The following is a 9,121-nucleotide window of genomic DNA, read 5'->3' as shown; positions in this document are numbered from 1 at the left end:
GCATGCCTATCTCCCATGCTATTTTCCTGCTACAAATTGTCCGGGATGATAGAATAGCCTGAGTTGTGAGAATATACAGTTCTTTAAGCAGGGGGAAAGAGAATAATAGCAAACCACCTTTTGGTTCTTAAAACTTCCGATAAGATGTGACACACATCACTTCTGTTCATATTTCATTGGCTAAAAGATGTTATTTTCCCATACCTGAGTGAAACAGAGCAGGGATGAGTAATAGTTCTCTAGGGTAGGGTACTACAGACGTGGATATTGAATAGAGCCCTTTTCAGTTCTCTACAACCTCTTGACCCTCTCAAATTCAGTCACTGGCCTTTGAAGGCAGAAAACAAGTACACTACAGTTTAGCTGTCCCCCACCCTGAACTCAGTACTTGGTTTCTAATAAGTAAAAAACAAGCCTCCATGATTGATTTATTAGTGGGTTCACAGTTTAATTTAGACTTATTGTGTGTATTTATGTCCACAATATGTACTATATTTGCAAACTATGTGTTTACCATTGATACATATAAAATTTTCATTTGACTATAATTCATTTAGCAAATTAAAAAATGTGACTGCTTTAACTTTATTGATACTTTGGAATTGTTTAAAAGGTAGTTATTTAGTCCTCAATTATGACCATTGTTATACAACAAAAAGCATTAAGATATGAGTTTAGCTGAAATCAGAACATGGTGGGGCACATCTATCACTCTTAATCATGTTTTGCATATAGTGCAGTGTGGATAAAGGCAAGAATTATCTGCTTACCATGAGTAAAGCCTATCTCAGTTATGGGTAATTTGTGATATGGTTTCCTCACTTAACATTTCCCATTCATGGATAGTTTTTATTCCTTTAACTGCATTACACAAGGTTGTAGTTTTTAAAATGTGATGATTCAAAGTTTCAAAAGGCCATTTTATAAACTATTCTAATACTTATTAAGTAGTGAAGCTTAAAAATGCCTGAATTTTTCTATAGCTGCTATAATATTGAGGAACCCTACAGGCAAAGTACAAAAACTAAGAAACAGAAATCTAACTTTGTAATCTAGAAATGTTTATATACTATTAGTAAGTTCAGCTAGTGTGTGCAAACGGAGACGTCTATGTATTTATGCCTTAAGAGTTTTATTCCTAGACTTTGTACACGAAAAGCTTTTATTGAAATCAGGGTTAGAATGAGCGATTTCTTATATTTTTCTCCTGCAAAATTAAGTGATTGACATAGCCAAAGAAATTGTTAGACACCTAGAAATACACAAACATTCACGAATACAATCATGTACTACCAACTGTTATTTGGTAGCATGTGATACAATGACACAGTAAAACAGGAAAAAGAAACCATTCATACAAAAGTTTACGAAGCATTATTACTAAAAATTATTATTCCTATTATAAGTAAGAATGAAACAGTTTATCAACACTTTTCTGGAAGGTGATAATAAGAGTGAAAATTAATAAGGGAAAAGCAATGTACTGTTCTATAGGTATTGTCAAATGATGGCAAACAGAACGCTGGTGGCCCCATAGCCAAGTTTATCTCTCACTGCATGAAAGTACGCATTTAACTGAGAAATGCACAGAAAAGGCATGCTACAGGTAAACTAACTGAAATGAACAGGAAACATATGCTGCAGGTAGATACTGAAGAAATATTAACCCATTTATGCCTGAGGTTGAAATTTTTTGAATTTTTGCAATCAGACCTTGGCGATGACCTTGAGCAGTAGGATATAAATAACTCCCAATGTTATCCCTCCCTCAGCCCCCCACCCCCCAACAGGCCCCCAGTGTGGATACCCCCCATCCTGTGTCCATGTGTTCTCATTGTTCAACTCCCACTTATGAGTGAGAATATGTGGTGTTCGGTTTTTCTGTTCTTGTGTTAGTTTGCTGAGAATGATGGTTTCTAGCTTCATCCATGTCCCTGCAAAGGACATGAGCTCATCCCTTTTTATGGATGCCTAGTATTCCATGGTATATATGTGCCACATTTTCTTTATCAAGTCTATCATTGATGGGCATTTGGGTTGGTTCCAAGTCCTTGCTATTGTGAACAGTGCCACAATAAACATACGTGTGCATGTGTCTTTATAGTAGAATGATTTATAAGCTTTTGGGTATATACCCAGTAACGGGATTTCTGGGTCAAATGTTATTTCTAGTTCTAGATCCTTGAGGAATCGCCACACTGTCTTCCACAATGGTTGAACTAATTTACACTCCCAATAGTGTAAAAGCATTTCTATTTCTCCATATCCTCTCCAGCATCTGTTTCCTGACTTTTTAATGATTGCCATTCTAACTGGTGTGAGATGGTATCTCATTATGGTTTTGATTTGCATTTCTCTAATGAGCAGTGATGATGAGCTTTTTTTCATATGTTTGTTGGCTGCATAAATGTCTTCTTTTGAGGAGTGTCTGTTTATATCCTTTGCCCACTTTTTGATTTGTTTTTTTTTTCTTGTAAATGTGATAGCATTAGGAGACATACCTAATGTAGATGACGGGTTGATGGGTGCAGCAAACCATAATGGTACGTGTATACCTATGTAACAAACATGCACATTCTGCACATGTACCCAGAACTTAAATTATAATAAAAATAAATAAATAAATAACTCCCACATGCTTAGCGTTCCAATAATGGAACACTAGGCATAAATGTTGAGAGCTTTAAATAAAATAATTGCTCTCATTTCTGTTCAACAAGTGCTTACTGCACTCCTAATGTGCCAGTCCCTGGAGTAGGTACTGGGAATATAGCAAGGATCAAACAGACCAGTCACCTGTATTCATGGATTGTAAATTCTAGTGAATTAACACTTACATAGGAAAACTGTAGCCTCTAAAATTAGTGTTTGAAGTAAAAAGTAAATGCTTATGTTTCCTAAGTTTAACACCAAATAATGGATAACTTATTTTGTGTTATTCACAAGATTGAAGAGATTGAGAATCATCTGGTTTAAAAAGGAACAATCAAAATCTGGTAAAATGTATTATAATATTAATACATTGATGGTGAGAATGTAAAATGGTGCAAACACTTTGGAAAACAGTTTGGCATTTTCGTAGAAAGTTAAATATCAGTTTCACATGAGATCTGGCAATGCCACACCTGGGTATCTATCCAAGAGGAATGAAATTGTATATCCAAACAGATTTGTACATGGATATTCATAGCAGCATTATTCATAATATCCAAAGTGGAAACAATCCAAATGCCCATCAACTGATGAATGAAAAACAAAATTTGGAATATACATTCAGTGATATGCTATTTAGCAATATAAAGAAATAAACTACTAATACAACATGGATGAACTTAGTGCCTTCTATGAAGCACTCTACAGGAAACACTGAATTGTGAAGACCGAAAACTTTCCCTCTGAGTGATAAAGAAAAATGCCCACATTCCTCTATAGTCAGCCTTGCAATTGGTAGTAAAATAAATGACAGGCATAAAGTTCAGAAAGAGAGAAGTAAAAACAATAATTTTTGCCATGGATATAATTGTTTGTATGGAAAATCACAAGAGGTCTACAAAACAACCGAGAGTACTAAAAAGTGACTTTTGAAAGATGGATGGAAGCAAAAATCCATAGTAATTTTATGTGCTAGTAATTAAAAATAACTAATTGCTGGGCTTAATATCTAGGCGATGGGTTGATAGATGCAGCAAACCACCATGGAACATGTTTACCTATATAACAAACCTGCACATCCTGTACATGTACTCTGGAACTTAAAATAAAAATTAAAAAAATAAAAGCTGAAACTATTCAATGTATAATAGTATCAGAAAAGAAAATATTGAAAAATAAAGTTATGTATATTAAAAACAACAAAATACTACTGATAAAAAATTTTAAACTCAAGTAAGTAGTGAGACAGACAATTTTTATAGATCAAATAACTCAATATTATTATGATGTCAGTTCACCCCAAACTGGATCTATACATTCATTACAATGCTAATCGTAATACCATGGGTTTTTTTTTTATAAAATTGGCAAACTGATTCCAAAATTTATATGAAAATTCAGAGGATTTAGAATATCCAGAATAACCCTAAAAAAAGAAAACTTATATTACCTAACTTCAAGACCTAATATAAACATGTGGAGCAACCAGAACTCTTATACATTGGTAGTGAGTATATAAAGTGGTACAACCACTATGGAAAAATCTTTTCATATAACACTAAATATTTAGCTGCTCTAAAACATAGAAATTCTACACTGGGATATGTGCCCCATCAAAATAAAATCCTGTTTACCAAAATACTTGTCTAAGAATGTTTTTAAGAGTTTAAATAAAAAATAGGCTAAAATTTATCTGGATACAGATATTTTTAGATATCCTATTTGATATATATCCTGGTATCTATAATTGTAGATTTATATATTTTTCAACAGTTCTGGAAAAATTTCAGCCATTTATCTCTTTGAATGTTTTAATTTCATGAATTCTATAATTGACTTTTTCAGACTTACATTTTTTCATTTTATCATAAATATATATTATTTTCTTTTGAATCTATTTTATCTACTTTTCTCTTTATTGCATTTAGGATGACGTATTTAAATGTATCTTGAAGGCTAGGCATAGTGGCTCATGCCTGTTATCCCAACAACTTGGGTGTCTGAGGCAGGAGGATTGCTGAAGCCCGGGAGTTCAAGAACAACCTGAGCAGCAAAGTGAGACCTCCCCTCTACTTAAAAAAGAAAAAAAGAAAGAAAAAGAGAAATAATAGCCAATCATGGTGGTGCCTGTGGTCCCAGCTACTAGAGAGGCTGAGGTGGGAAGATCGCTTGAATCCAGGAGTTTGAGGTTGCAGTGAGCTATGATTCCACAACCACACTGTACACACAACTACAGAGCAAGACTCTTTCTCAAAAACAAACAAACCAAACAAGCACATATATCTTTAAGATCAGTAATATTATGCTTTACTCTAAAAAGAATCTATCAATTAACCCTTTCATTGATGTTTTAAATCTCAGTGTATAGCCCTATTTATAAACCTCTGGTCCTTTTTATGTATTTTCTGCTCATTTCCAGTATTCTATTATACTCTGATTATTTAAAAAATCCTTTCTTTTTAACCATTTGCTATGTAACTACTTATATTCCATATCTAGTATTTCCAATATTTGAAATCTTTGGGTCTTCATTGTATGATGTTGTTTGCTGATTTGATCCCTAAAGTTTTTATTTCTTTTTGTTTTGTGTTTTAATTTTAAAGGAATATTTTATTAAATTTAATCTGTGGGAATCCTGAGGGTCTAAATTAGTGATGTTGTCACTAATGGAGATTACTGGCATTTTTTGTGTGTGTGGTGGGAACTGTAGCATAATTCACTTGGTACTACATTCATTACTTTGGGGCCCTGGTTATATATAGGAAATTCAGATTCAGTTCCTCACCTTATTCTGGACTTGAGGCTGAGTTCCTAGAGCTGTTATTGGAACTTTGACCCCTTTCATTGCTTACTAGCTCATAATTTTCTCCTAAGTGATCTCGGAAATTTTCCAGTTTACTTTTATCCAAGTAATGCTTTAAACATACATGTTTGTTGTACTGCACACAAGATCTGGTTATATTGTAACATGAAATTCCATTAGAGAATTCAATCTATTGCTGGCTACAGATGTCATATTCTACTTCTCTTTTTAGCTACCTTTCTGCTTTTCATAGGACAGAAAAAATGGCTTATAATTGACAGATACAGGAATATTCTCAGGAATTGAGTGGAGTTGTTCTGTAGATAGTATTAAGGATTCCAAACTGACATTATATATTGTAGAAAATATTGTGTATATATGTGTACATTGTAGGTAATGTAGGTGAGAAAAATTTCATAATGAAACACAAATAAACACCACTTTAGGTATCAGCCAGAAACCTTACAGGGAAGTGAAGTTGAACCACAAAGCATAACCCAGAATCAATAGATCAGCATCTCTGCCCTGCAAGTACTGTTGTGGCAATTGCTTTCAATACTCCCTGAGGACATTAAGAGGTAGCTACACACACACATGAGTTACCATAAAGTGTATGAGTCTCTCTAGAAGAATTCAAGGGAGTTCCAGATTGACTCTAATTTTTCCAGGACTTTCACTGGGACTTGGAATGCCTGGCAGCTCCCTAACATTTATTTCCCCAAAGGATTGCAGGCTCAGAAATGAATGTGACCCCAGAGCAAGGGCTACTATTTGTAAAGTTTTGGTTTTGTTTTTTGCTTTTAAACCCAGTTAAAATTTTGCAAACTTCCTCTTCCTTAAATTTTCTCAATATTCCTAAGTAGAATAAAGCATAGTCAAAGGCACCAAAGAAGCACGTACCAAATAGAATATGAATCAGGGCTCTATTCATTCTAATAATTCTATGTTATATTGAGTCAGTCAGGCTTTTGTAGTGAACTGAGACCTGCAAAGTCTTTATTACAATAAACTAAAGTGGTATAGCATATTAATGGTTCAGAAAAAAAATATATGTGATATATGTCTTTAAAAATAAGAATAATGAATGTAGATTTTCTAGTTTAAGAAGAGAGAAGTTACATTATGTAATCCTGGCATTTAACATTAACTCAGCAAATATTCATTGCACATCCATTATTTTCTAGGCACTACCCTAAATACTGAAGATACAGTGCTAAAAAAGGCAGGTGAGGTGCTTATGTTGATATAGAATAAAACTCAATAAAGTCATCTTTGTGATGAGTAATATGAAGAAGATGATCTAAGAGTCTAACACTTGTTTTATCACGAATATTATTATTTTTATTCATTTATTTTATTATTATTATTATTACGTCTTTTTTTATTTTGAGACAGAGTCTCGCTCTGTCTCCCAGGCGGGTGCAATTTTGGCTCACTGCAAGCTCGGCCTCCCAGGTTCACGCCATTCTCCTGCCTCAGCCTCCCAAGTAGCTGGGACTATAGGCGCCCGCCGCCACGCCCAGCTAATTTGTTGCATTTTTAGTAGAGACGGGGTTTCACTGTGTTAGCCAGGATGGTCTCAATCTCCTGAACTTGTGATCCACCTGCCTTGGCCTCCCAAAGTGCTGGGATTAGAGGCGTGAGCCACCACACCCAGCCCACTTAATATTATTATTTTTATAACACATATTATTTTATGATCCTCCAGATTACAGTTGAAAACTGCTGATATATGTTCAATATATTATTATAATTATATATATACTAATTATAATTATTATAAGTATATAATAATTATAATTATATAAATATATAATAATAATAAATATAAGTATATAATAATTATAATATATAAGTATATATAAGCATATAATTATTATAACATAATTATATAATTATAATTATATAATTATATATAATATATATAATTATAAGTATAATATAAAAATAATTATATATATAAATATAAATAAGTATATAAAAGGACTGCTGTTAAAAGTATGAATTACCAGTTAAGAAACATTTTACTTGAAAGTTAACCCATGTAGCCACGTATGATAGCCCATTTCTTTCTTGAACAAAATCAGAATTCAGATACAGTGGTGCATTTTATTTAAAATAATCATAAATTGTAAAATAAATATAATAATTATAAGTATATAATTATAATTATAATAATATACTAATTATAATTATATAATATCATTATAGTATATGATTATATTATTATAATACATTGAACATATCATCAGCGGTTTTCAACTGTAATCTGGAGGATCAGGAAACACTATTCTCATAAGTGACATTAAAGTTGAGAACTAAAGGTTGAACTAGTTGGGACGTGAGACCAGCGAAGTAAGTGGGTATACCACTCTTGCTTTAGGAGGCGCAACTGAGAGATTTACTGTCATGACACTTCAGATGTGGGCCTTGCCTCACAGGTTCCAGGAAAGCAGAAGGAGAGAAAAAAAGATGTAGCAGGGACTTAGGAAGAAGTCGAGAGAAGCAGAAAAGACCTGAGAAGTAAGTAAATAAATGCTGGTAAGCACAGACTAGTATCTGGAAATAGAAACCCATCACGGAATAGTATACTTAGGTCTCTGATGAGAGGGGAGAAATTGATGGATTAAGAGAAAAGAAAACTGGCTCTGAAAGAAAAACAACTCCTGAGAGAGAAGGTCAAATTCCAAGAAAAAAACAACCAAGAGAGGTGGGCAGGAATTTGGAGCTAGTCCCAGATCAGCTGCATTTTATCAGCTTCCAGCTTCTGCCATCCATTAGAGAGTTATGGGAAGGAGGGAACCCAGGGTCCACCGAGGCTCATTGAGTTCATGGATTGATATTAAGATTTCCCACGTTAGAAGTTTGAAAAGTTGGTCTGTCTAACTTGCTTTAACAGTACCACACACAGTTGAAAAGAAAAGATAGAATTCATTATTTTGAAGTTGAGAAAAGGCTGTACATATGGACTAGTATATCATCTACCGAAGTGTCACTGGTCAAACTCTTTATTGCATATATTTCCAGATTTCTTTTTTAAAATAAAATTTTACTGCTTATTTTTACCTAAGTAAGATTTATTTGCAAATAACTGTATGTAGACCAATAAACTATCATTCATCTCATCAAAATATAAATATTTATAAAATACATCAGAAACTGTGGAGAAAAAGTAATGCATATAAGTTTTAAATACAAAAATTAAAAATAATTATACCTTATTCTATATTATCTAAAAAATTACAGGTCCTTTTAATAAATATATAACAAAGGTGTTTTGCAACTAAGAGTGAATGAAAAGGAATAATTCAAGATTAAAGAATTGTAGGACAAATCGAAGAAATTTAATAGGAAAGAGAAAAATAACTTTTTTTAATGCCAAATATTCTGGAACATAGACAATAAAAGGTAGTACTGTAGAGCTGTGATTTCCAGTCTTGTTTTTTAAAGCCAAAACGAATTTGGAAAGTCAAAAAAGACTTCAGTGATTCTATCTACTTAACAACTGCTGAGTTAAGTCAAATAGTCTTTACTTGAGGACTTTATAGAGGCTTTAATAAGCAAGTTAGCAGAATATACAAGCAAGAATAGAGTGTAGAGTATAAGAATTCCTCACACTTACTTGGATGCATAATATTAACCATTAGCTCATTTCGTTAAACAAAA

This window comes from Symphalangus syndactylus, chromosome 9 (genome assembly GCF_028878055.3).
Source record: "Symphalangus syndactylus isolate Jambi chromosome 9, NHGRI_mSymSyn1-v2.1_pri, whole genome shotgun sequence".
NCBI lineage: Eukaryota > Metazoa > Chordata > Mammalia > Primates > Hylobatidae > Symphalangus > Symphalangus syndactylus.
This window is presented reverse-complemented; position numbering follows the sequence as displayed.